This window comes from Mus musculus, chromosome 4 (genome assembly GCF_000001635.26).
Source record: "Mus musculus strain C57BL/6J chromosome 4, GRCm38.p6 C57BL/6J".
Lineage (NCBI taxonomy): Eukaryota > Metazoa > Chordata > Mammalia > Rodentia > Muridae > Mus > Mus musculus.
In genome coordinates, this window is record NC_000070.6 from 63,657,665 (window position 1) to 63,663,719 (window position 6,055).

Here is a 6,055-nt window from a genome sequence, read left to right on the forward strand (position 1 = left end):
ATAGGCTCATATATTTAAATACATTTGGTCATTAGGGAGTGGGACTACCTGAGAGGAATTAGAAAGTCTGGTCTTGTTGGAGTAGGTGTGGCCTTGGCGGGAAAAATGTCACTAGGGGTGGGTTTGGGGCTCAAGCCAAGTCTAGTCTTTCTCTCTCTTTTCCTGCTGCCTAGAGATACAGAGGTAGAACCCTCAAGCTACTTAACCAGCACTGTGTATGCCTGCATGTCACCATGCTTCCTGCCATGATGACAATGGAATAAACCTCAGTAGCTGCAAGCCAGCCCAGTTAAATGCTTTCCTCTGGAAGAGTTGCTGTGGTCATTGGTCTCTTCACTGCCACAGAACACTAATCGAGGAAGAACACTTTAGTACCCAAATCTATTGAGATGTTATCTTGCCCATTGGAGAGCAAGGGGCTGCGTAGTGGGATGTTTCATGTGGGTTTGATGGTCTGGATGAAGGGTGTGCCTAGGACTGGAGTCATCAGGAGAGGGATATGTATTAGGACATCTAAAGCTGTAAAGAGGATGGAGGGATGGTCTTTGTAGGCAGGTTACTGTCTCTGTGTTTGTGTAAGATGTTTCCCATTTCCTCAGTATTCAGGAGTTAAAAATATTTACACTTCGAGCTGATTGAAAGGTGAATATTTATTCACTTCCAACAAGAGGTGGAATGTAGAAACATGTTGGTTTGCCAGGGATCCTACAGCTTCCCTTGTTATCAGGCCACTGACACTGAGCCAATCCACATGTTGCCTTTGCCCTGGCATTCCTTCTTGGGCATTCTCTCTTGCAAGCAGTACTTGCTGACTTGCCTCAGGTTCAGTTTCTGGGGGAAGTCCATGCTGGTCCAGTGCTGAGAAAGCTCAGTTTCAGAGACTAAGGAGCTTGTCTTGGCTGCGTGCTCTGGGGCCACTGGCTTCTGTTTCCTAGATCTCACTCTCTTCTCATTACCTCGAGTGACCAGACACTTTCTCCAGGTGCTAAATAGGATGATGTCTAGGTTATCATTCTTTTTATCCATACTGTTCCACTGATCATCTGGGCCAACCCAGACTCAGTCCTTCAAGATGTTAAACCCTGAGTGTCACTAGGCTTTTGCTACTCTCCAAAGATGTTCTTGCTATCATTTTGACTCCACTACTTCCTATCAAGACCTCAGCTTTTCTACCTGATCAGGGAGAGGATGTCTCTGGGGAGCTCCCGAGAATAAAATCATCTGTGCTTTATGCTCTTTGCTCTTAAATTGTGACCTATTAAATGGCTTTTTAAGATATAAAAATACCCCCAAATGAAATAATAATTTTCTCCAGTCTTTTCAGGGAGAACATCCTTGGTTATTAATGTGTGATTCACAGGAAAGCATAGCCGTATCTTCTCCTTTTCTTCACCCCTCAGGAGTTGGGAAGATAAATGGAGCTTTGGGGAATTGCCTTCTAACCTGGTCCTGTGTCTCCCTACCCTATTCATGAGCTGAGCTGCTAACAACCATCCAGAAGGAAGAGACACTTTCCTCAATCAAGGGGCTGTCTTTATTTCTGTGACTAATTCCCTTCCTCTCTCTCCTAGAGTGACCAATTTCAAAACCCGTTTGAGGAAAAGCCTGTTATTCCGCACCAGCAGAGCTTTACACACTAGCACTGGGGTGGGGAGAGGTGGGAGTGCTATCTGCGTTATGAGAACCTACTGTTTTCACCCAGTGTCCATCTCTTCCCATCTGGATCCCACTGTGACCACAAGGAACTTGGTTCTTACATGGAATATCCAATCAGGAGCAGTGTCTTACTAGCTACTTTGACGTTTGGTGACTTCACTTTCACCCTCATCTTATCAGCTGCCCAGAGGAGATGCTTCCTTCCTTCCTTCCTTCCTTCCTTCCTTCCTTCCTTCCTTCCTTCCTTCCTTCCTTCCTTCCTTCCTTCCTTCCTTTCTATCTTCCTTTCTATCTTTCTTTCTTTCTTTCTCCTCCTCCTGCTCCTGCTCCTCCTCCTCCTCCTCCTCTTCTTCTTCTCTTCTTCTTCTTCTTCTTCTTCTTCTTCTTCTTCTTCTTCTTCTTCTTCTTCTTCTTCTCCTTCTCCTTCTCCTTCTTCTTCTCCTCTTCCCTCTCCCCCTCTTCCTCCCCTCCCCCTCTCCCTCCCCCTCTCCCTCTTCCTCCTCCTCCTTCTTCTATGAAATATCACATCTTTTCTCTATTCTTGACTGCTTTCTGGAGGTTTGTAGGGAAGCCTAAAAATCTATTTTCTTAGCCCCCCTCCCCCCAGGAGTTGTTCCCTTTAGGCAAGTTGAGTTAATTGAATGAGGTGATGAGTTGGTAAGGAATGGCTTGCCTAGGCTACAGGAGAAAGACAATTATACAGTCAGTCTTGCCTACCAAGTCAGAACCTGGCTCTTCCTGGTTTGGGCTGTCCTCCTGGGGCTTTGCAGCTTGAAACTAAAGGTGGCTCTTCGGGCCATAGGAGGCCACAAGAGTCAGAGAAATACCACTTACACATTCCCTGCCTTGCTCAACAACACTCAGATAATTCTCTTGTAATTAACATACCCCAAACAGCATTATAATAAAACTGATGTCCACTTTCTGGGTATCAGCTGGCTTCAAGTTAGAACATCCTCATATCTCAGTAGGGGACGCAACATCATTAACACATGAGGAATCCTTTATTGTTCTTCCTAGTTTAGGATATAAACACACAAAACATTATGAGGAAACAATTTTAAAATAAACAAGACCTAAAAAATGTGCTAGGTGGGTGACCCGATCTACCTGACACTCAGCATCTCTAGTGTTCCAGTAATTCCTGTGACTCCCTTTCCTATTTCATTCTCCTTCACATAGCCACATCATCAGGTGGCAAATCCTTGAAGAAGGCCTTTATCATCCCTCTTCATCTCCCAACCTACCATCTCACCAGCACGTATATGCCTACAAGTATTGCTTTGTGGCATTTGAAACTATCTTCTGTTAAATCATGAGGATGACCTGATTTTCCTCCTCCTTGCTCTTTTCCTTGAACATGGTATTTTACATGTGGGTTCTCTTGTCCAATTATTTTTCATGGTGTCTGGTCATTCCCTGTGGGGCAACATCATTATTATTCATTCAATCTCATGTTGATAGATCCTAGGGTTATTCATGACATCTTTGAAATTTATTATAGGAGCCCTCCCCAGCTCAGGAGGAAGGACATTCAGGCCCAGCCCTACTCCAAACACATCTAACAACCTTAATGATTTTAGGGACTGATTTGGTTTTCCTCAACCAATTCTGTCTTATCAGTTTCTGGCTACCCTTAATCCCAGGGCTAACATAGTGATGTTGTTCAAAGCTCATTTCAGTTGGTCCCTTGAGTCTTCATTCCTTGACACAGTGGCATCATCATCAGAAGAGCTGAGTCTGTGAGCATGAAGTGAGAAGCTGTGATCCCCAGTCTGCACTGCAAAACATAGAACAGTGTCTCTGTATCTCATCACGCTGGAGAAGCCAGGCTCAGATACAATTAACAGCTTCCAGTCTAGTTCTTTCTACCTGTGGAAAAGCAGTAATGGACGAACTGTGTCCCTGATTTATGTGTGCAAGTCTCAACCACAATAACCTCAAAATATGACTAGATTTGAAGACAAGCTTCTTAAAAAAAAAACAGTTGTGTTACATGTTGTCCTTAAAAATATCTGTGTAAGAAGAAATTAAGACACAGATCGATGCTCTCTCTCTCTCTCTCTCTCTCTCTCTCTCTCTCTCTCTCTCTCTCTCTCAGTCTACAGAACTGCCAGAGAATAAAGTTCTTTTTAAACCATCATTCTAAGAAACTTTATAATGGCAGCTTTTGCGGACACCTACAGAGGTGTAAGGGTTGGAAGGAAGAGATAAAGTTATTCTTACATACCAGTGCCAGGGTCAACCACAGAGAGAGAGCCAGGCACACCAGTAAATCCTCTGTGAGCACTAATAAGATGTTTCCACATGATGGCCAGACACAAAAGCAATTATGGAACCCATTGTGTGTCTTCTAGCCAGCAGATGCCAATCATGAAACATAATAGAATGTAAGACACTGTTCACAGGAATCAATTTGTCAAGGAGCCCTCTGGGGAAGAAAAAAATTAAATTCAATTAAAGGACATAAAGGGAAGTTTTGAATAAATGGGGAGATATTCCATGTTCATGATGGAATATCATTAACATTGTAAAGATGTCAAATTCTTTCAGAGTAATTTATAAATTTGGTGAAACCGAATGTGCATTCCAGATGGATCAGGTGAGAAGCTTGATAGATTATTCTGAGATGAATAAATATAAAGATTCATAAACAGCTGAAATGAAACAGGTCTTTCATTTGAGGCATTCTCACTATACAGCTTTGGCTGGTCTGGTCTGGAACTCATTATGTAGACCAGGCTAGTCTATATAGTGGAGACTCACTTGCCTCTATCCACCAAGTCCTGGGATCAAAGGCATGTGCTGGTGGCTCAACTTTTTATTTTTATTTTTTTGGGTGCAGTGAACTTTACTGATGGTATTTAAGAGAGTAGGGAGGGCCCCCTAAGTGCCTCCTGTTATTATGGGGGTCTGGGATGGAAATTGTGAGGGAGATGCTCAGTGTTGGGGGCAGAGTTGGGACAGGGACTCCTCCGCGACAGAGAGCCTCTCTCTTGCTTTCACTGTCCTTGCTGGGGTGGGTGGTCCAGGCTTTCTTATTCCTTGGAGGCCATGTAGGCCATGAGGTCCACCACCTTGTTGCTGTAGCTGTATTCATTGTCATACCAGGAAATGAGCTTTACAAAGTTGTCATTGAGAGCAATGCCAGCCCTAGCATCAAAGGTGGAAGAGTGGGAGTTGCTGTTGAAATTGCAGGAGACAACCTGGTCCTCAGTGTAGCCCAGGATGCCCTTCAGTGGGCCCTCAGATGCCTGCTTCATCACCTTCTTGATGTAATCATACATGGCAGGTTTCTCCAGGTAGCATGTCAGATCCACAACAGATACATTTGGGGTAGGAAAATGAAAGGCCATGCCAGTGAGTTTCCCTTTTGGCTCTGGGATGACCTTGCCCACAGCCTTGGCAGCACCAGTGGGTGCAGGGATGATGTTCTGGGCAGTCCCACAGCCATCACACCACAGCTTTCCAGAGGGACCATCCACAGTCTTCTGAGTGGCAGTGATGGCATGGGCCATGGTCATGAGCCCTTCCACTATGCCAAAGTTGTCATGAATGACCTTGGCCAGGTGGCGGGGGAGGCTAAGCAGTTAGTGGTGCAGGGTTCATTGCTGACAATCTTGAGTGAGTTGTAAGATTTCTTATGGTTCACACCCATCACAAACATGGGGGCATTGGCAGAAGAGAGGAGATGATGACCCTTTTGCCCCCACCCTTCAAGTGGGCCCTGGCCTTCTCCATGGTGGTGAAGATGTCAGGAGACTCCATGCCATACTCAGCACAAACATCACCCCATTTGATATTAGCAGGACTTCACTCCTGGAAGATGGTGATGGGCTTCCCGTTGATGACAAGCTTCCCATTCTCGGCCTTGATTGTACCTTTGAATTTGCCATGGGGGGAGTCATACTGGAGTCAACATGTAGACCATGTAGAGTTGAGGTCAATCAAGGGGTCATTGATGGCAAAATTCTCCACTTTGCCAAGTGCAGAGACGAAGGCAACCCTGGTAACCAGGCGTCCAACACGGCCAAATCAGTTCACACTGACCTTCACCATGTTGTCTGCTGGACAAAGCTGGCACTGCACAAGACGATGAGACTGTCTCTGGGACAGGGAGCAGCCGGCCAACTTTTTAAAAGGTATTTGTCTCTTATACAGAAAGATATACCTGGGGATGTAGCTTATTTGGTATAGTTCAATGACCAACATGAGGTTCAAGCTTGATCACAGCATAAAGCCAGTGTATGTGGTGGTACAAGATTCACCTGTGACCCCAGCATTCGCCTGTGACCCCAGCATTCACCTGTGACCCCAGCATTCACCTGTGACCCCAGCATTCACCTGTGACCCCAGCATTCACCTGTGATCCCAGCATTCACCTGTGACCCCAGCATTC

The 6,055-nt window shown here is 45.2% G+C and overlaps 1 pseudogene; it reads right to left on the reverse strand.

Annotated features, from left to right (window-relative positions):
• Gm11214 (predicted gene 11214) lies at positions 4,493 to 5,729 on the reverse strand (annotated as a pseudogene).